Raw genomic sequence first — 22,995 nt, 5'->3', positions numbered from 1 at the left:
TCACTCATTTGAATTATTTCAATTTCAAGTACCTTAAGGCTAATCTAAGAGAATTACAACCCTCATCTTTGACTTCCCATCATGTTTATCAATAGCTCCTTTTGGAGCTATTGTTTTTGGAGGTTGCCTTTAACAAGTTACTGCTCTTATCTTTTAAAATATTCTATGTGCAGTTAAGTTTTAACAAATGTTGTTTTCAAAAAATCTCCAGAAAATTGTGAGACTCGTTGCTCATTTATCATTTCACAAATATTTATTGAGCCCTTATGTGCAGAGTGTAGCACTAAGCTCAGGGGATGCAGTCACGAGTGAGGTAGGGACTATCTACTTTCATCTGCTATGCATATAACAAAGATCACCAACTGACAAGAGACTTCCCATTCCTGCAGTCACTCACGTTGACCTTTCAGAGGAGGTTGGAAAGCCTACGGATAGGGTGAGTTTTAAGCCCAACCTGCTGAGGATTCTCTTGTTTTATGGTTGTTGAGCAGAGTCAACAAAGTCAATTTAATAAAATGTAGAGTATTTAGAGATATAAGCAAAGGGGAAAAATAGAAGCAAAGGGCAGTGCTTATTTATATTTTAGATTCTTGTATTAGATTTGGAGAAGATGCTTGAATATTTAAGGTATCCTGTAGAACATACACATTTTTTCACTTAGGAAAGCAGAAAATTGTAAGAACTGAACCAAGTCTCTAAAATTACTTCCTAGTTTTACTTCAGTCAAACCTGAGCTCAAAAGATAAGAGTGTATATAAATTTTAGTCTCTAGCTCGAGGATTACAAATATTAATTTTCCTTTCATTGAACTTTTTGGTATTCAAATTTTGATAGTTAACAATAGTTAACAGTTATAGAGCAATTTAATGTTGGCTAGATACTATGTAAATACTTGACATGTGTCATTTTATTTAATTCTTCCAACATCTAAGATGCTGGCATTATCATTCCCATTTTACATTCCCATTCTGCCCTGGCCCCTCCCAGATCTCATGTCCTTCTCACATTTCAAATGTATCATTTTATTTAATTCTTCTAACATCTAAGGTGATGGCATTATCATCCTCATTTTACAGATGAGTAAAATAGAGTTTAGGCAGATTAAGTAGATTAAGTTTGACCTTCTCTTTAAGATAGAGGTCACACAGTAGAAATGTTTAGTACATCAACCGCACAGTGCTGACAAGATGAAATGGTGGGACATATACTTTTCAAATGAGAGCTCAGGATTACAACTTGCTCCTTCCTTTAAGAAAGGCTGTTCTTCAGTTCTTTTATGTCACCCTCTCATTAAGTCAGGAAGAGCCATAGGTTTGTTATCTCTTTAGGATTAAAAAAAAAAAACACAAAAAAGTGAGCCTTTAGTCTCATCCCTCTTGTAGTCTTTTCTCTTACATAAGAAAATCCTGCTTCCATCAGTTCCTCCACTTAAAGCAAGAGTTGCCGCAAAGGCAGCTGAAAGCAGCATGTAACATATCAGATGGACTGAGGACATCATGTTTATTTCACAGTAGATCCTCTTTCTTCAGCTCTGGGCTGCATTCTATTTCCAAACTTAGGCTTGGCATATGAGAAAACTGGGAGTGAGGAGTTAGGCATATTCATCTATGAATAACACAACTATTATATGTGCTAGGTGGTGTTATTATTACTCACTCTTACAGAATGTTGACAGAGGGATTTAACATTACTTCTCTCAGGATCAACTCTTCTTGTGTAGAGAGTCTAAAATTCTGCTGTCTGATCAGTGCTATCTTATATAAAATAACTACTGCTCCGAGATCCTGAAAGCACCATAGAATATGGCTTTGCCTTAAGACTTACTATACAATTACATAACAAGTTGAATGTACTAGAAATTAAGGCAGGGTGGGGGGAGTACTAGAAAAAAATGTTCTCGCATTCATTAAAGTTATAAGGAAACTTCTTTCAAAATGGCTCCCGAAAGATATAGCATGCATATTAGAAAATATAGAAAACCTCCCGAAAGATATAGCATGCATATTACATTATATGTGTGGGTTTATGTGTATTTATGTAGAGTTGGAAAAAGCTGATCCAAGAAGATTTTAACTCTGCTTTGGTATCAGCATGCTTCAGAACCAGCAATAATTTCAGAAAAATCACCTTATTTTTAAAAGTCATGCTCATCAACGAGAAGAACCAAAGTTGCGGTTTCTAAGAAAGTTATGCTTCCAGGAAAAAGAGAGAAATAAAATGACTAGGAAGTACATGGAGGGCTCTTATCATTTACTAATTCCTTGAGGCAGGATTCTACGTCAAGCATTCCAGATAGAAGAAACTAATGTACACCTTTAAAAAAGTTTTGAAAAGTACTTGCAAGAACTTTAGTGACCTCTTCTATTTATCTGGAAACTCTTCTTATGTAAGAAAAGTTCTACACCTACAAATATTTTTCCATACCTCAAACAGAACCAAATGCCAAGACCTATGGCATCTTTGAACTAAAGATAAATACTGCTGGTAAGTCTGCTTTCAAATTCTCCATCCACAAATAAGAATTCAAGTCTGACTTTGGGTAGCATGGACTGGATTAGGAGATTCACTGCTAAATTTGGAATGTGAAGATCTAGATGTGCCAGGGCTGTTGCAAAGTGGCTTTGTTCCATAGGACAAATAACTGAATTTCTATTTTGGAACTTCAATTTCATCACTGACAAAATGGGGTCAATACTACCTATTGTGAATGTCCCAAGGGTTGGTGGTGAATTTCTCATGAGGGCATGGATGAAAGGGTGTTTTGAAAGGGTGAGTGTAGGTCTCCTGCAGGAGGGGTCTTTTCAAGACAGGCCTTTATAAACCCTTTTGGCACGTTGGTGGTAGGAGCAAAAAGCAGGTGACTGGGGCCTGTGTGACGGACATCCTGGAGCCTGGGTCAGCTACCCAGGGGGTGGTCTAGTAATGTGGGGTTGTGGGGGGTGGCAGCAACAGCAAATGAAGCCAGAAAAAGCAATGCAGGAAGAACTGCTACGGAACTTCAGGGCTGCAGGAGCAAGTAGGTAGACACTGAGGAGCAACGCAGAGAAGGAAAGCCTGCTGCCAAGGATGAGCATGACAAAATGACGCTCAGCACTTGCCAGCCAAACCTGCATCAGGACATGAAAAAATAAAACTGCAAGGTGACGTATGCATGCCTATGCATAGGTGAGCATATGCGTGTCTCTACATTATTAGGGTTCATTAATTTCTGAGGGTGGTTAGTTGAGTTTACCTTTGATGAAGACTTGCGTATCAGAAAAGAACTCAACATTCATGCATCCTGGTGTTAAATTCTGGGGCCATGGTTGCACTTTCTAGTTCTACAGAGCCTTCTAGCTTCAGTCAGCTGCACTCTTTAGACCAAGGCCTGCTAATGTAATCAGTCACTTTTATGAGTACCTAAACTTAAAGCTGCTATGAACTTATTAAAATAACTTATTTATTCATTTATTATTAATAAGAATTTGTGGTTAATGCATCCATATCCTTTGTTTAAGCCGTGGTTTATTACCACACATAACTGCAGGATGGGGTTATGTTTTAAACATGTGCTCTTTGACCCCTGGGGACATAAGAGAACACATATTACAAATGCACATTCATTTAAAGCATATGTTTTAGGTAGGAAAGAGGGGACACTACTCTTATCCAATTGTAACTAAAATCATGATGTTGTGAAAGATCTCACTATGAATGGAGTCGTGTCAGTAGCCTAGACGTAGGCTCTGGTTCTCCTCCTCCAGTGCATTAAATCATGTGATATTTAGGTCACCTGGGATGAGGACTGAAGGGCATGCTCTAACCAGTACAACTGTAACCATGCATATTTATAAGTACTAAAGGTAATTATTATCCTTAAAATATATCTAACAAAAGTCAACCCAGATTGTGACAATGACTGAATTTGTATTTTGTAAAAGTATCACATGTGATAATTACTGTGTTTCACATACTAGGTCAAAGTAATCAGTGTAAAAAGAAAAAGAAAAGGCTCCTTTCTTAACACTTGTCATTGTTCTGCACGTATATAATTTCTAGAATCAAAGGCCTCCAAATCAATTAATAATCCCAAATTTGCAAAAGCTATGCATTATTTCAGATAACACCAAGCAAAAATAGCACCAAGATTCTAATTTCACCTAATGATATTTTCAAGATACCCACCAGTTTGAAAGCATGCAAGTCAAGGGTATGCCACTACATAACTGAATCAATAACTGTGGAAAAAGTTAAAAGATGTATCATTTTTACATTTCAAGGATAGTAATGTTCAGCAAAATAGGTAGTACACATCGTCTGCACCAGTCAAAACACTATCAGATGCTTTCAAACTAGTTTTCTGGACCCAGAGATGAATCAGCATTCTAATGACATTTCACAACGGTGTGGCACCTGGCTGGTAAAGATCTACAAAGGAAACCACCAAAAAAAATTGTGCATCGCCACAATTAGAAGTGTGTATATGTACATGTGGGCAAACAGTGCAGGGACTATATTAATTCAATTATATTTTGGTTTCTGCGTGTGGCAAAACACATTAAGAGAAGTATTAAAGAGGTAAAGCAATAGATATAGATGTATTTAAAACTTACAGATGAAATGAAACAAATATGAATTTTATTATCTCAAACAAGGCTAACTCCCAGGGCCAACACATGATGTAATATCTAAATATGTTAAACTGGTGAGGACTAGAAAGACCAACCTGTGACAAACAGGCAACGCTGTCTTTATAAAACTCTGCTAACACACAGCCGCAACATAACTTCACTAACTCATTCACAATAGTTTGAATTCTCTTCCAAAGGCAGAGCTCCTTTAGATACCTTTATATTCTTTATATATTTTTATATACCTTTATATTATATTCTCCTTTAGATACTTTATATTCTTTATATTCTTCCAAAGACAGAGCTCCTTTTAGATACCTTTATATTAATTCTGAGCATTACTATAGTGCCCGGCACCTAGTAGGTGCTCAAAATATGTCAGACTTCCAATTAGCTCATTATTTTAATCAAGCGAAGTTTGAAAAAAGTCTTAAAACATTCCATTTTATTTAAATTTTGTGTATCTTTCTAAAAAATTAAGAATGATTTAATTATGGAGTTGAAACTAGAAGAATTAGGATATTTCAGTTTAAAGCCAGGTCCCTCTCTGCCTTCCTTTTTGTTTTTGAAATGGAGTCTTGCTCTGTCACCCAGGCTGGAGTGCAATGGCACAATCTCGGCTCACTGCAACCTCTGCTTCCCTAGTTCAGGTGATTCTCCTGCCTCAGCCTCCCAAGTAGCTGAGATTACAGGCGTGTACCACCACGACTGACTAAATTTTTTGTATTTTTAGTAGAGACAGGGTTTCACCATGTTGGTCAGGCTGGTCTCGAACTCCTGACCTCAAGTGATCCACCAGCCTCAGTCTCTCAAAGTACTGGGATTACAAGTGTGAGTCACTGCTCCTGGCCTTTTCTTTCTTTCTTCAAATATTTACTGAATGTCTACTATGGGCCAGACCCTATGCTAGGTGCTGGAGATTTATAGTCTAAGAGAGGCACACATACTTCCTTACATGCACACAACTGAGGGCCATGACAAAAAGACACTGCAGGGATTCAGAGGAGGAATGAAGAATCCAGGTTGCCATCAGCAAAGAGGTGAGTGCTTTAGCTATGGAGAAGGCTGTTATTAAGGGAGAGTATGCAAAAGGATATGAAACTTTGAAGAACATGAACATTTAAAAGGTAGGTAAAGGAAAAGGACTGAATGAGAAGGACGCAGCAGATATGTCAAGGTTAGCTTAGTTATATCATATTGGGGAACTGAGTTAACCTAGCTCTCAAATTGTATTATCTATTAAAGGGTCAAAATACATTTTAGCTAGTAGATTACATAATTAATGTTAGCTATGTTATTAGTCATGGCCCTACATAAATGAGTCTTGCATCCCCTTATAATGATAGTCAACATTTATTTATTGAGTTTGGTAAACACTGTTCTTTGAGCTTTATACGTAATATAGTGCATTTAATCCTCATGATAACCATGAAACAGGTATTATTAGCAAGCCCCATTTTACAGATTAGGAACCAGAGACGCAGAGATATAAAATAACTTGCTTGAGGTTACAGAGTTAATATATAGTAACTGAAGTAAGAAAATAGGCAGTCTGATTTATTGATCCCTACTCTACTCTTTCTCTTTTCATTTTAAAGATTAAGATAAAACCGTTTTTCAAGACATGTCACAGAATGGGTCTGAGAAATAAATAAAATGATATCTATGAACTGTGTGAAAACTATGAAAAGCTTAAGAATGTAAAATATTGAAAGGCGGTTCTAACAAAGTACAATGTCCAATTCTGGCAAAATCAGACTTCACTGTTTCTCCTGGAGGGAAGTGTTGAAAACGATGAATTTGTGGAGAATCACTTTGGAGACTCGCCTCTATCACCAGAGGATGAATTATTTACCACCAATAAACCAGGCATGCCTGGGAGCAAATTACTGATTCCAGGGCCCGTTTCTAATTCCGTATCAGATTCCTTTGTCACACAGAAGACAAAGTCAAACTGAAGTGATGTTTAAGTTTTAAGGGAGCTGATAATCAGAAGTTGGTATTTTAATAAAAATAATATTATATGTGATCCTTGTCAGTCCAGACCTTTAATCTGAATGAACAATTATGGACTTAATGTCTGTGTCCCCCAAAATTCACATGTTGAAGCCCTAATCCTCAATGCAATGGTATCTGGAGATGGGGCCTTTGGGGATTAGGTTTAGATCAGGTCATGAGGGTGGTGGGGCCCTTAGGATGGGATTAGTGTACTTTTATAAGAGAAAGAAAGACCAAAGTTCTTTTCTCTCTCCACTTTTTGAGGACATAGAGAAAAGGTGCACTCTGCTAGCCAGGAAGAAAGCCTTCCCCAGGAACTGAATCAGCAGATGCCTTGCTGTTGGACTTCCCAGCCTCCAGAACTGTGAGAAATAGTCCTGCGGTTTTAGCCACACAATCTACGGTATTTTTTTTTTTTTTATGGCAGGCCAACCTATGCCAAATACATTTAAATTTTAGTATGTGGAGCTCTGGGAGAGATATTTTTGTTGTATTTTACCCCAGAGGAAATGACAGTGAAGAGTTTGATGATTTGTTTAATGCCAAAAGCCAATAGTAGGTAGGATTGAATCAGCATCCCTTGACTCCAAAGCTGTACTCTTTCTATTGAGTTGTTTGGACTCCTGTTCTTTATATATATTCACCCCATGTCAGTTTTAAATGCCTTAAAAAAGTTACTAGAGAATAAAAGCCTATACATTCAGTACTCCAGAGGCCACATCTCCCTCTGTGGCCAATTAACAGTAGATTTACTTTGATGGTCATTTCCTATAGAGTACCTGTGTTCAGTTTTTTTTTAATCATTAGAAGGCCCTTTTCAGTGTGTGTTCTAAGACCACGGGTCCTCAGCTTGCTACAATTCTGGGGGAGGCCCAGCTTCTCAACCTTCAGAAAGATAAGCGGTTTACCTCTTTATACCAACATGGATTGACACTTTCCACAGTGCTGCTTAAAATTCAGTACCTGTTGATTCAGCTAAGAGATTAAAAAGAAAAAAAGATATTTATTCTTTGTTCATATGAAAATGTCGTATGCACTAATCCCATTAAACAACAGAGCCTACATTTAAATCTCATTCTAAATCCTATTTCCAGAGTTTTAATGTTGGAAGGTGTTTGTGTCTTCAAAGGTGTGACAATAAAAACTAAAAAATTGATCTTCATATTCGTTAATATACACAAGAGACAAAAAGCCATCAAATCAGTACAGCCAAAGGAAAAAGAATTAAAAAGAAAATAGCCACACAAAGCCCATCCGGGGGTGATGCTTTTTTATTGGACTAATTGCAAGGAAATATGAAAGGGTAAGCTTTTATTAATCAAGCTCTTTTCACTCCGCCATGAAGAACTGCTAGGTAGAGCAAGCAAAGAGACAGGGTGTTAATGTAAGCCTGATAATTAAATTCAAGATCAAGTGGATCAGAGGGAAGGCCACAAACGTAAAAATCAGGTGGAGGTAAGAATTAGAATCCCAATCTTTTATAATACTATATGGATTGTCAAAAGAAGAAGAGAAAGGAAACTTACGAAAGTTATCTTTTTCTTTTTAAAGTATCAATAAAAGTGGTTATATTTAAGAGAAAAGTGAACAGTGACAATACTGCAGAGGTATTTTGTAGTATCCTGCCTTCTGTGACATAAAGCGCTTTCCTACATACTCATCTCCATTTATTTTCACATAATCCCTATAAAAAAAATAGGCAAGATCAGGCATAAGGGACTCAATCTTGCCCCAGATCACATAATTAGAGAGTGACAGAACACATCTAAAATCTTAGCTTCTGAAATTCAGGTCAGTAGCCACCATTTGTCTTCAAACATTATGTCAGGCATAACAATGATGAACAGAGAAAGGGCAGAAATGATGTAACCAGTGTTTAAAGATGTCTCTAATGTGAAAACATGTCTTGCTACCCTCTGAATTTGAATATTTCTACTTTTCTGAAAATATTGAATAAGGAACGGGAAACAGCCATCAAAATGTGGAAAGGGAACCACCAAAGTCAGGAGGCAGAAGTTCTAAGTTCTAATCCTAGCTCCTGTGCAAATGTGGACAAAAGCATTCAAACTCCGGGCTTCAGTTTTCCTACCAATAGATGAGGATAGTGGAAGAGATGTCTTCATTTCACTGATCAATATGCCTTGAGCCTGCTGCCCCACGTGCTGTGCTCCGAGCCGGGAAAGGATAGCCTTCATACTGGAGGGCCTCAGTCTTGAGGAGAAGGTGGAAAGAACATTACAAACAGGCCAACAGATACAATAAATCATGATAAAAGTGATGCTATGCTCCATGTGGTGACATCAGATCAGAGAGGAAGAAGAGGTTGATGGGTGGGGGGACTGCAGGGAAGTCTTCACAGAAAAGCATTTTTCAGTTTAAGTTCTGGGGTACACGTGCAGGACATGCAGGTTTGTTACATAGGTAAATGTGTACCATAGTGATTTGCTGCACCTATGAACCCATCACCTGGGTATTAAGCCCAGAATGCATTAGCTAATTTTTCCTGATGCAGAAGAATATTTTTTAAGCTAAGGTTTTGAGAATTAGTTTCTTTGGTGATCAAGATGTTTTGGGAAATCTTTGAACTGAACTTTGGGTAACAAGTTCAGTGTGGCTGGGATTTAGGGTCCAAGGGAAGATGGAAACAATTTAAGAGAAGTGAGATGGAAAAGAATTATGTGATACAAAGGGCCTCACATGTAGTGTTAAGGGCTTTGGACTTCTATATCATGGCACACCACCACAGAGTTGTAAAGACAGGAGCAACCCCATTGTATTTTACAATAATCACCATAGGCATGGCGATGACCATATTTGGGGGAGGAGTAGAAAGAATTGAATCTAGAATTCTGTGGTGTATACATGCTACATTTTCTTTATCCAGTCATCTGCTGATACACACTTAGGTTGATTCCATGGCTTTACTATTGTGATAAACAAATATGTGCAGGTATCATTTTGATATAATGACTTCTTTTCCTATGGGTAGATATCCATTAATGATAACGCTGGATCAAACGGTAGTTACAGTTTTAGCTCTTTGAGAAATGTTCGTACTGTTTTCCATAGAGGTTGTACTAATTTACATTCCCACCAACAGTGTATAGGTGTTCCTTTTTCTCTGCATCCTTGCCAACATCTGTTTGTTGACTTTTTAATCACAGCCAATTCTGACTGATGTAAGATGGAATCTAAAGAGACCTGTTAGGATCTTAAGGTAATGCTTCAGGCAACAGATGATGAGGGCATGTGGGGTGAGGAAGAGCCAACACTGCCAAGAAATATTTAGAAGGAGGAATGCTGGACTCATTTGATCAAATAAATGTGGGTTATGACAGAGTTGGAGTTACCATAAGGTTTCTAGCATGGGTGATTTTGCAGATGAGGAATGAGAAGACTGAGGTTAGGGAATATGAACAAACAGAATAAATGGCTCTTCCAGTGCTAAAGTCTTCTTGTGGAAGAAAGACACCAGGGTACTTGGCGTTTTGGGAAAAGAGGTCCTCATATATTAAGATCTATTTATTCAGTTGAAGTCAGATATCTCACCGAGCAGTCTAAGGCTGGACATCTACTGGGGCAAGTGGCGGCATTTTACAATGGGCTGCTGACAGCATGTGCACGTGGGGTGAAGAAATTGGCTAACTTACATGGTCCTTTGCAGCCTGAGGGCACACACAGGCAGCCTTAGACACATTGATACAGATTCTGTCCAGTTTACCTGTGCATTTATTTTATTTTTTATTTTTTGAGACAGAGTGTCACTCTGCTGCCCAGGCTGGAGTGCTCACTGCAAACTCTGCCTCTTGGGTTCAAGCGATTTTCCTGCCTCGGCCTCCTAAGTAGCTGGGAGTATAGGCAAATGCCACTGCACCCAGCTGATTTTTGTATTTTTTGTAGAGATGGGATTTTGTCATGCTGGTCAGGCTGGTCTTGAACTCCTGAGCTCAAGGGATCCATCTGCATTGGCCTCCCAAAGTGCCAGGATTACAGGCATGAGCCATCATGCCCGACCACCTATTGATATTTATGGCTCATCCACTGTATAGTTTTACAGCCTCTAGTTGATGGTTTGCAGGCATTTTTACCTTTAGATTTTCTTCATCTCAGTTAAGGGACTGTTCTGTCCCTTAACATGCACCCCCTGGTAACTATCATTTATAAACTATCATTTATATGCTGATGGAAGCTACATTTACATCTACAGACTTGCCCTCTGCTCTAAATTCCCAACCACAACCACCAGTTGCTCACACTAAAAGAGGTGTCATCCTTGATTCTTTTCTTCTCTTCACTTCCTTCCATAAGCAACTGCTGTTAACAGTTTTCGGAAGACATCCTAGTTGCATCCACTTCTCTCCTTCTGTGGATACCGTTCTAGTCGCGGCTAGCATGTCTTTCTCCTCAGCCACAGCCTTGGCCTCCTCACTCATTCCCCTGTTCCCTTCCACACATTTTTTTTTGAGACGGAGTCTTGCTCTGTCACCTAGGTGTGGCACGATCTCAGCTCACTGTAACCTCTGCCTCCTGAGTTCAAGTGATTCTCCTGCCTCAGTCTCCCGAGTAGCTGGGATTACAGGTGCCTGCCACCACACCTGGCTAATTTTTGTATTTTTTAGTAGAGGCGGGGTTTCACTGTATTGGCCAGGCTGGTCTCGAACTCCTGACTTTGTGATCCGCCCGCCTTGGCCTCCCCAAGTGCTGGGATTACAGGCGTAAGCCACCACACCTGGCCTCCTTCCACACTCTTACAGCCCTTTCTCTACCAAGCTGCCAGACTAAGCCTGAAACATACAACTCCATCCCTTTACTCTCCTGCTCAAAGTCGTCCCGTGGCTCCCGTCACACCCAGACTATGGACTACGTGCTCCCACCGACCTCTGAACTGAGGTTGTTTCACGCTCCCCATCATTCACTTTTTGTTCCTTGAATGTCCATGTTTGTTCCCATCTGAAGGCCTTTGTGTGAGCTGCTTCTAGCACCTGGAATAATGTGTCCAGACCCTCACCCAGATGGCTCCTTCCTATCATTCGGCTCCCAGATGCCAAGTCACCTCCTTTCAAGAGGCATTTTCTGGCCAACCCCCTCGGATTGCTTTCTAGTCATCTCCAATCATATCCTCATTACATTTTCATCAGAGCACTTATCACTACCAGATGCAAGCCAGTTGTCACTCTTGTTCCACTACACGGTACAAAGTGGGGGCCGCGTCTGTCTTGTTAAATACTGTGCCCCAAGTACAGAAAGTGGCTGGATCATTGCAGGCACAATAATTTTACTGAAGAGGGAAAAAATGAATGAACACAAATATTCTGCAAAAGTGATGATGCTACCAAGTGTTAAAAAAAAAAAAAAGTCAGTCTCTGGCAATTTCAAAAGATGATCAGGTTCGTAAGTGACATAGAATTTGAATACTTAAATTGAGGATTAAAATTAAATACAGGCTAGGAGAAAATAAAAATGATAAGCAAGTAAAGGCCCACATGGAAGCTAGGCAGAGAAGAGGCTCGACTAATGCATTCTAAGGAAGCAGAAGGGTGTAAGATAAACAAGGAACACTCTGATTGCAATCCTCACTTTGAATCTTCTTGTATTTTTTGGAGCCCTTTTCTCCTTGAAAACCATCATCAATAGCCTTCAATCAAGCCTCCCACTCAGGAGAGGATGGAGGCAGACATGGAAACTCACACACATATTCTCTTCATATTTTCTCACCTTTCTATGCCAATATGTTTTCCTTTAATGTTCCTGGAGGTACTCTTCACATAGAACACAATGTGAATAGTGCCCCCTGGGGTTGTGCAATATGGTTGTCCTGAAAAGAGAGAACAGCAAGCCAAATGTGGTGGCACCAAATTTCTGGCTACCCAGGCTTCTGTATTTGGGAGAATTTTCCATTTAAAAAAATGTTCTGACAAATTTTTAAAATGTTAGGGCTACGTCTAATCAATTTCTAACACTCAAAATGAAAACAGGTCCAATTGCATATTGTTCTGGAGATTGGTGCTGCTTCATTTATTTTTAGGTCTTGGCATAACTTAGGAGAGTCCCAGGGTCCCTTCCTCTGACTGTTGTGCCTGGGACCCTTGCCTCTCATCACGCAGGCCTCTTCTGCTTCTTGCCCTCTCCTGGGAGAAAGGAAAAGAGCATCAGCCACATAATTTGATGAGATCTGTAGTTCAGTGGCACTTCTGAGAGTATATTTTTAAAAAGGTAGCCAAGACTGTGGAAAACACATTCTCTATTAGCCATGGTAATGACAACTTCCAAATAATTGAGACTGTATTGTACAGGATGAAGACCTTCAATAACTTAAGTTCTTGTGACCAGTAACGAGGCTACTGCCGGCAAAAAATGCAAAAACCGACCCAGGTCACCAAAATCTCATGAGGAATATGGAAACACTACTAATGGGGAGTGAAGGGAGATGGAATAAATCTCGTCTCACCTAGAGGCAGAAACTAAGTCACCTGGCTGCATTTCAGTTTAGGATTACATTACATCAATGTCTACTCAAGAATCTTTGAGTATTCACAGCACATTATCAAAATTTACCAACTTTTACCTCTAGGTGGCAGCAACTTTCTTCTGTTCATCACATGGCTGCCTTTAGCCTTTGTCTCCTACCTTTAATACAATTCCGTACTTTCTTGTCTTTCCCAAATAAATGCCTTATGGACTGTGCAGTTTGGGGAAGATTACTGTAAGTCACTTTCACTGTAAGAAATCAGTCCATTCTTCAGTTAAGCTACAAGGTTTGTCAAAGAGTACAAAATAATTCAGATCTAAAGTGAAAAATAATAGAAAGGTATACCCTTTTCTTTCTCCATACCTATAAACTGCAAACTCTCAGAAAAGCAGTATTTCTTTTTCTTTTCAGACCTCTGAGGAAAAAAGGCAATGAGTACAGGAATGGAAAAATAGAATTGGAGAGATTCCTATTTTACAATAAATCAATTTAATCCTGATATATCCATTTATGAGAGTGTTCCAAATACATTATAGGATGGAAGAGAAGATTTAAAGGATCACAAAAACATGGTAAATACAGGTACATATTTATGTAATGTATTGAACTATAGTCCTACCTAAATATACCCTCCAGCTCAGAATTCTAAACCGTTAGATTTGGGAAAGGCTCAAGAGACCTGAAGGAAATTACAGCCTTGTGTACCCAATGCTGGGCATGTCAATGAATCTCCTAGGTGGTAGTAAGATATTCCTTTTACATAAAGTTGAAATTTGATTGTGGGTTAATACTTAAGAGTTGATAAAGCACTTTCTCTTTTTTTTTTTTATTTCAATGGGTTTTTGGAGAACAGGTAGTGTTTGGCTACATAAATAAGTTATTTAGTGGTGATTTCTGAGATTTTGGTGCACTCATCACCCGAGCAGTGTACACTGTACCCAATGTGTAGTCTTATCCCTCACCCCCCTCCTACCCTTTCCCCCAAGTCCCCAAAGTCCATTCTATGAATCTTTTTTTTTGTTTATTTTTTTGAGACGGAGTCTTGTCCTGTCGCCCAGGCTGGAGTGCGGTGGCACAATCTGGGCTCACTGCAAGCTCCGCCTCCCGGGTTCACGCCCTTCTCCTGCCTCAGCCTCCCGAGTAGCTGGGACTACAGGCGCCCGCCACCACACTCGGCTACTTTTTTTGTATTTTCAGTAGAGAAGGGATTTCACCATGTTAGTCAGGATGGTCTCGAGCTCCTGACCTTGTGATCCGCCCACCTCGGCTTCCCAAAGTGCTGGGATTACAGGCTTGAGCCACTGCGCCCGGCCCATTCTATGATTCTTACACTTTTGAGTCCTCATAGCTTAGCTACCACTTATGAGTGAGAACATACAATGTTTGGTTTTCCATTCTTGTGTTACCTCACTTAGAATAATGGTCCCTTTATACATTCAGGTTGCTGCAAATGCTATTATTTCATTCCTTTTTATGGCTGAGTAGTCTTCCATACTGTATATACACACCAGATTTTCTTTATTCACTTGTTGACTGATGGACATTTGGGCTGGCTGCTATTTTTGCAATTGCAAATTGTGAAGCACTTTCTTTCAAGATGATGCTATGAAGAGTCTTACATCTTGGGGATTCTTTCAAGACCTAATTTGAATAGTTTGGGTCAGATATCATTTATTTATTAAGATAAACATAAATATTATTTATCTTAAAGAGCCATAAAGACTAATTTAGTATAAGTGAGAAATTTATACCAGAATCCAGCTTGTAGACCAAAACTTTATACATTTCATAGGCAGTTCCTCTGTTTTCTGCCTATTGTATATGTGATATCACAATAACTATGTATGTTTGGTTTTAAAGGCTGCATTTTTAAATATGTGATCCCAAGTAGGGTTTTAGAGAAATGAAGCATCAAAGTCATTAAGATCAACACTCTTAGGTTTCAAGGAGAATGGTGTCTATTTTGACTAAACATGCTGCATACGTTTTGGCTACTCAATAACTAAGAGTAAGACCAAAGAGAAAGGACCTAGTAACTAATGACAGAGTGCTTTCATTTTCTAAAATATAAGGCATTATGGCCTCGAAGGGAAAGTGTTAAAGCTTGTCATGGTAAAGCTACTACCCTTATGAGAACTTTCAGGTAATTTAACGGTATGGCAAATTGATGGTTCTAATTTATGAAGAGTAGTCTTTCCCAACATTTTTTGGTACTAACACTTTTCCTTTGGGAAACTACTCCCACCTCATCTCGTCTTTGTAGGACTGTAACCAAGGGCTGGGCACCTAACCCAGGACCAATCATACTCTAGCTTCCTCTATTGGGATTATTGAGGAGGTGACATAGAGGAGCTACAGCTGACCCCTCCCAGGCCTGTACCTGCTGATTAAATCTTGCTCCCTGGACCCTGGATGCTATCTTGGCTCCTGTGTTTCCTGAGGCCCAGCTCCTCTGCTTTTCTTTTGTCTCCATATAACCTACCTTATGTACTGAAAAATCACCTTTTGCTTAAGGCAGTCAGATTCAGTTAGTTTTCATTACTTCCAACAAAAGAACCTCATCTATACAGCATACATTATTTGGGTGACAGATACTCTAAAAGCCCTGACTTCACCTACACAATCTATGCATGTAACAAAATTATACTTGTATCTCATAAATTTATACAAAAAAAGAACTTCATCTGATAAAAGAGACTAAACTAAATGAATATTTAGACAGAGACAATGGCCACAAGTAGTCAGTGGATTTCAGCAGGGTCCTCAGCCCCCTAGCTATTGGTTAGCTGAGGGCTTATGTAAAATAGCTGTGATAAAACCTGTGTCATACTGAGTTGGTTTAAATCTTTTTTATAAATATGTTTCACGCTATCTATTGCTCTCTTAAAACTAATTAAAAGAAATATATATTATTAGGATACTGGTCTTACCTTAGGCAAAACTAGTACTATGCCAAGAAATGTAGTAAGTAGCTAGTTTTACGGAAATTACTAAGAAAATTTATGAAAATCTGGTGGTCAACTGAGAAAAAATTACATTGAGGTGAGAATATGTTTGACTTTAAAATCGCTAGTTCACTGTCCATGTGTATACAGAGAAATCTCCGTAGCTAGAAAGATGACATTGCAAATGTGACCAGTAGATGAAAACCAGAACAAAACGGCTAGCACATGGAGCATTCCTGCAGGGAACCCCTTAAGATTTATTATCCTGAGCAGTATTTCCAGCATATGCATGAACACATTCAGATTTTTGATTGGGTTCCAATTTTAGTCATTATTCTTTCAAATACATATTTAGAAGACAGTCATGGTTTATAATTGATAGCCAATTTTTTTAGCCTAAATACATCCACTGAAAAATACTATGAAAGATGAAGAAAGGATGTGACTTCATTCTCTATATATGAAATACAATCCTTCTTCCTTTTAAGTTGATATGTTAATTAAACATGACTGGTACTGGTGCTATGACAGAAATATATATATATTTTTTCATATTGAGACACAGTCTTTTTTCTGTATTAGTCATTTATGACTCCCCACATTCCCTTCCTCATGTTTCATTATGACATGACTATTATTTTAAGTTTTAACTTTTCTTTTTTTTTTTTTAAGAGACAGGGGTTGGTCTTGTTGTGTTGCCTGGGCTGGTCTTGAACTCCAGGGCTCAAGGGATCCTCCTGCCTCCATCTCTCAAGTCTCTGGGATTACAGAAACCAGCCTACTGCACCCATCTATTTTAAAGTTCTACATCTGAACAACTTTAAAAGGGAGAGGTTTGGGATGGAGAATAACCCACATCACACAATTTAAACCCCTATAAGAAGCAGTAGTTTAAGCAGCTTTGCTCGGGTAAATCATGATTTCAGACTGTGTGAATTTTAAATTTCCTCTGCTGTATAAAACCTCACCGTAAGAACAAAAACAGACAACAATAGACTACAAACCCCAGAATTACAAAGTTGTCTGAACAATATTGCCTGTTCATGCTATAATTAGCTAGTATGTCAGAGATGTTTTATTACATGATAGCACCACACCTAGGTACAGTGCTGGGAAGATACCAAGAATCAACAAAGAGTACAATGACATGTCTTACGGGTTCACATGTTAGGTTTCCAGTACTATACTAAAGTGGTTCTGAGCTGCAGGTTGATAAACTATTCTTGGGTTTTTAATATGAAGATGTCTCAGAAGTGGTAAACTTTATGGCCTCAGCATGATCTTATAGCCTTAATTCTCCTATAATTAGGGAAATAATTACAGAAAATTATCTACTTTAATTTTTTTTCCCTTATATCATCTTTACTGTTACTAAAGAAATACTAGAGACAAAATCAGCTGATACCAGCAGGAACATAGAAACTACTTTTATCATGAATCTTTCTTGCTGAAATTCTGGGTGATAAAGAAGTTAAGAAACTCTTAGGCTTAAGTTCTTTCATACGGTCACTTTGGAAGACAGAAAGTAAGTCTGAAGTGTATGCAACTGACCCCAAGCTAAATTTGAGGAGGTGAAGTCATTAAAGAAATTAATAGGTAATACCACATTATAACAAAGAAAAGATGGGAATTTGGAGGGATTTAAAATGTAATATCACCCTGCAGGCACTTCTTTTTATTGTAATTCAATACATATACAGAGAACTTGCAAGTAGGTTAATGATGACATCAACTATGGCCCATATTCCAAATCTCTCATCAAACTGTGGAGACAGCATGCTTCCAAACCAAACCAAAGGTAACCTTCTGTGACTTATTTGCCAACATGCATGGCTTAAAAAGACCATGAAGGCGTTGCATTCTGGGAACTGTAATTTCCACATATTAAAGTCCATGCATAATATAGTATTTGCTCTGTAAGTCAAGAAGCAAGGCAGTGAAATACTCTGGTAATTAAAATAACAAAATCAATATTATCTATAAATAATGAGCATGCAAGGATCTGCAAGATGATGAGTAAACATTTTGGCAGGGAGTAAGTGCCACATACTGGTGTGAGGAGCAATGTCTTCATTAAACTATTCCTGTTTCTCCTTGCTCTCCCATCCCATCAATCTAATCGGAATTTCCCAGGTAAAAGCCTTCTGCTTAGCTTGTAATGAATTAAACATTCACATTTCTCTTGCTCTCCACAAAGGTGGACAACTGCCATGTCATGGAAAGACTACCGGATAGGCATGCAGAGGCCTGGATGAACAGGCACAGAGAAGCTTGGATTGATGCCTAGGTTTGGCATGTAACATTTTTGTCTTGGGGCCTCCATTTGTAAGGTAAGGAGGTTGAACTGCACTTGATGATGCTTGCATTTCCTTTATAGCCTTGAAGTTGGTAATTTGGAAATGCTCTGTCCCTCCTCAAAAGGCTGTTCTACATTAGATTTCTGAGAGATTTCCAATATCAACAACTTCAGTGCCTTCCTTTGTTAAGGAAAAAGGTTTAAGCAAGAAAGAGTGTTCTTATTTTTATGACAAAACTCTGCTAGTTATATCCCTCAAAAAGATTCCATGAAGTCATGTCTAACATTTGCAACTGTATGAATATAAATATTTAAGTTCACTGTAGCACCATATATCCACACTAAAACATTAAAGTGTGAAAAGGCTCTTCTTGCCCTCCACAAAAATTTGTGACACAGAACTTTTTCACACCCAAATGTGAAATATGATTCACACCCAGAATGCATCATAATTTGCATAGAGACTTCATTAACACTGGAGCATTTTTGTGTATATAGCTACATAAAATCTTAGGCACATTAGTGATAAATAAATAATAATTGAGACTGGTAGTGGCAGCATCCAATTGGTTAGAGAAAACTACAAAATTACTTCAATTTTACTAACGACAATTCCTACATATATAGTTTTTTTCAGAGAGTCTCGCTCTGTTGCCCAGGCTAGAATGCAGTGGCACAATATACCTCACTGTAGCCTTGGAATTCCTGGGCTCAAGGTTCCTGCCTCGGCCTCCTGAGTAGTAGATAGATGCATATCTCACGCTTGGCTTATTTTAAAAAGTAAATAAAAAATAGTGAGCTGGAGTCTCACTATGTTTCTTTGCCGGTCTGAAACTTCTGGGCTCAGGTGATTCTTTAGCTTCGGTCTCCCAAAGTGCTGGGATCACAGGTGTGAGCCACCATATTTGGCCAATGATTACTATTAATAATGCTTTATTTCTTATGTTATCATATAAATAGCCCATAAAGTTTGCATTATGTGACTCCCACTACCACTGTTACATAACAGCCCTTGATACACGTTTTAGGTACACAGCACAATCACTACCATCACCATTATCAAGCAACGACACATGTCCAAGTCCTTTAAAACCTTAAAAATGGAGCAGAATGGAGTGAGAAGTGGAGAGGAAAAAAGCAAGTGATGAGCATATATAAATGTGCACGTCTTTAGAATACGAACATGGATTCTGGAAATTTCTGGAGCCTTAAGTCAACTTCAATAATTGGTTCACAGATATTTCCCACTGAACACCACCCTGTCCTATGCCAGCCTACATAGACACACCACAATGTAGCTTACAGATTTCTGTTACGTCTTTAGGAATAAAACAGCTGAATATGACCTGGAAATAGTTGCTGTCCTGTGGGTTTGATATCAGAATATAATCGTTTCAATTAAAAAGAACTGCCAAGAAGAAAAATCTATCTTCACATTCAACTCTCTAATAAGAAGTTTTCCACATTTGCCTCAAATGCAGAAAAATAGTTTTTTTTCTGGCATTACCGTATGCAAGAAAGAGTGGCAGATATTCTAAAAATGGTTTATAACATGAAGGGTAGTAGAATATGTCACTTAAAAAATTTGCCACTTTGGCATAAGAATTATTATGAGCTACAGGCAATGAAAAAGGAGGAGATACAAGAAAAAGTCTCTGCTCTCCCTCTTTCTACCAGGAAGGGCAAGGCAATCACTGGAGACAACCCTTCTATATCAACCCAGAGATGGCATCAGAGGAATCTGCACAACACATCTCACTATCCCTATCTTCCATTAGTTTCTCCCATATATTTACCTTCCTACGATTTTACCCCCTGGAAGCTCAAAATCCTTTTCTTTTGTCTTTTTCACTTCTCTAAAACAACTGTTTTTTTTTTTTTTTTGGGTTAAGATGCTATACAAGTCCAAGCTCTAACCAACTCTCTGGGTTACTCATTCCCATGTACATGTAAATACACATGTTAATAAACTTCTGCTCATTTCTCTTTGCTAATCTGTCTTTTACCAGTCTAATTTACACAGGGCCCCAGCCAATAAACCTAAGATGGGTAGAAGGAAAAGAGGTTTTTACTTCCCTACCATAGTCACTGGAGAAAGGAAGGCATGCTCACCTCCATTTACGGCCAAGGGTGAAGGAGAGAGGAGCGGTCTGATGAAATGGAGAATGAAATTCACCTGGCTGAACCCCAAAGGCTTCATCAGTCTTCCAATCAGTAAATATTCCTAGTGCATGGTGGTACTGAGGGGACAAACTTTCTGATAAACAGAGTTTATGTCTGGCCTGGCTTGCTACCTTTAATTAATTCAATAGTAAATGAGTTGTACAATGATCTGGTATTTGTTATCAGGGTGCTAATATACCCTGCAAGAAGTTCTTATTGCCATTCTTTAATCCCTTGGAGTTAGCAGACAGCTGTAGCAAGCCTGGCTCCACTCCAACATATGTTGCTGGACCTCTTAGGCCCTGGCACTCTCATCTCCTCCCTGGGTATGTGCAATATTATCACACTTTCAATTCCAGTGGATTTTGTTTGTCTTATACAGATATTCATTTTCTTCACCTTCAGGGGAAATGTTCCCACATGAATGAGGCCAGCGGATGCCACCTCTCATAACAATGTTATGCAAAGAAAAACGCTAGTTAAAAGTTTAAACGACCTTAACTCGATCATAAACACTGGTTTGGGAGCTCAACAACAGCCATAGGCTTTCCCAACCTACTGATTTTCATACCTTACCTATACATACCTTAATAGTGTTAAGTTGGAGGCTTTTCTTCTTTTCCTGAACTTTAATTACTTATTTGATGAACACAATTTTTTAACTGATTGGGATATTTGCTAAGTTACCTTCACAAAAATCACTGTTTCTACTTCTTAAATACAGTGTTTCCAGGTTGAACCCAAGCCACAGCCCAGCTAGTGTTGAACTTGACATCTAATCCTACAAATTACCCAGTTGATAGATGGGGGAGAGCAACTATTACTTTCCCTTCGTCTTCATTGCCAACATGAGTCTTTAAACTTTCTGAATTTTCAGGGCCAGTATTTCACAAAGAAATAATAAGTGTTTATCACTTTACTAGAAGTAGAGGCTGGGTGATTCATGGGGCTTCTTCCTAGCCAGGTGATTTATTTCCATATACTAGACTCACAGTATTTACCTAAGGAAGATTCAAGGTAGTATATATCATAGAAATCTTAGCTAGCTCATGACCAAATAAAGTACACGTATTAAATCCATGTATGCTCCTACTAGAGTCAATTTGGAAATATCTCCAGGTCTTTCTATGCATGCATCAATCTATAAAGGAAACACTAGCTCAACCCTGCTTTTCTTACTAATTCTAGGTCTTTGTTCAAAGCTTTCTTCTTTGGGATGGATTTTCTGACAGTCTTGTTCCTTCCTTTATATTTCACCCCCTCCCGAGTATGAACTCTCAAACTCGTCTTAAATAAAGCCCCTAACTTCTCCTTCTAAACATTATATTATAAATATATCTCCTTAGAGCATTACCCACATTGTATATTATGTGCTTGTGTGATATCGTATTATGTGTCTGTGTATGTGACATTACACACACACACACACACACACACACACACACAAACATCTGCCCTGCAAGACAGGTAGGCTATTGAGGATAGAAACTATGTTTTATTTATCTTTCTAATCTAGTGTTTCTTACAGTGCCTGGAACTGTAAATAAATGTTGCTGAATAAATAAAAGTTGAATTTTCTCAAGGCTAGTAGTAAACATCACTTTTGTTTTTCATGGATTACTTCTCTGGAGATACAAGTGGTTTACACTTACTAAACAAATAACATGCTATGAATTATGCAAGAACATCATTACTTCAATATTTCAGAGAGGAAAAGTCAAGAAAAGAAACTGTTATTTACTCCATGTTTTACACTTAGCCATTGAGAACCAAGTTGCGGAAATTGGATCTTATACCTGACAATTCTGTAGTCTACCCATTAGCGTGTGGTGTGCCAAGTCAAAAACAGACCGGATTTCTCCCTTTCCTTTTATGTAATGACCATTATATTATTATCCCCTTAGCTTTTCAAGCTGGACAGGGGATAATATGCTTTAGCAATGGTAAGAAACCAGGAAGGATGCCCCGGCTCTAAGGCAAGGTATAAGCAAATGACTGTATCCTCTGTTCCCCATTTCCCCCTCTGTGAAAAAGAAAAGCACAATATTTAACAACATCACCAAGCTATTGTGAGAATTAATTAGATTTAATGGGGGAAGGGAGGTGAGCTGATTAGGCATGATTCAAATTCAAAGTGTCATTATTTTGTGTCTAAAAATAATCTTGATATAGGAATAAAATTAATTTGGAAGCTCAATCTTTGGTAATCATCTTCCCATACTTAAAAAAAAAGGCATAGTTTTAATCAAAATCTCATTCTAACTATAATTCAACGAAGTAAAATGGAATTTCCATTCATCTTTGAAGTAATACAGCCACAGTTCATTTTTTTTTTTTTAATTTTTCTTTTTTTTGCTTAACAATACATTATGTGTTAAAAGGTTAATTTTGTGGAAAGGAGTAATATAAACAAATATACATATTGAGCCTACATTTTTGTTGTTGCTGTTTCACATGAAATATTTGTGAAACACTTTAAATCGCTTCTCTAAATAATCAATAATCAATGTTTTC

At 38.3% G+C, this 22,995-nt stretch overlaps 1 protein-coding gene across 3 annotated transcripts in view; it reads right to left on the bottom strand.

Annotated features, from left to right (window-relative positions):
* The window catches only part of KLF12 (Kruppel-like factor 12), a 465,591-nt gene that overhangs the window by 47,265 nt on the left and 395,331 nt on the right, over positions 1 to 22,995 (bottom strand). The window lies entirely within an intron of this gene.

The sequence above is a fragment of the Colobus angolensis genome, unplaced genomic scaffold (genome assembly GCF_000951035.1).
Source record: "Colobus angolensis palliatus isolate OR3802 unplaced genomic scaffold, Cang.pa_1.0 Scaffold94, whole genome shotgun sequence".
NCBI lineage: Eukaryota > Metazoa > Chordata > Mammalia > Primates > Cercopithecidae > Colobus > Colobus angolensis.
This window is presented reverse-complemented; position numbering and strand designations above follow the sequence as displayed.